Source organism: Arachis duranensis, chromosome 3, assembly GCF_000817695.3.
Source record: "Arachis duranensis cultivar V14167 chromosome 3, aradu.V14167.gnm2.J7QH, whole genome shotgun sequence".
Taxonomy (NCBI): Eukaryota; Viridiplantae; Streptophyta; class Magnoliopsida; order Fabales; family Fabaceae; genus Arachis; species Arachis duranensis.
The window spans coordinates 4,969,060-4,969,452 of record NC_029774.3 but is presented as its reverse complement, the minus strand read 5'-3'; positions in this window follow the sequence as shown (position 1 = coordinate 4,969,452).

The following is a 393-nucleotide window of genomic DNA, read 5'->3' as shown; positions in this document are numbered from 1 at the left end:
GAATCCTTCAATGGAAGAGGTGAATTACATGGGAGAACCTTATGGAAACACCTATAATTCTTCATGGAGAAATCATCCAAATCTCTCATGGAAGGATCAACAGAGACCTCAACAAGGTTTCAACAATAATAATGGTGGAAGAAACAGGTTTAGCAGTGGCAAGCCTTTTCCATCATCTTCTCAGCAACAGACAGAGAGTTATAAGCAGAACACTTCTGACTTAGCAACCATGGTATATGATCTAATCAAAACCACTCAAAGTTTCATGACTGAAACAAGGTCCTCCATTAGAAATTTGGAGGCACAAGTGGGTCAGCTGAGCAAGAAAATTACTGAACTCCCTCCTAGTACTCTTCCAAGCAATACAGAAGAAAATCCAAAAGGAGAGTGCAA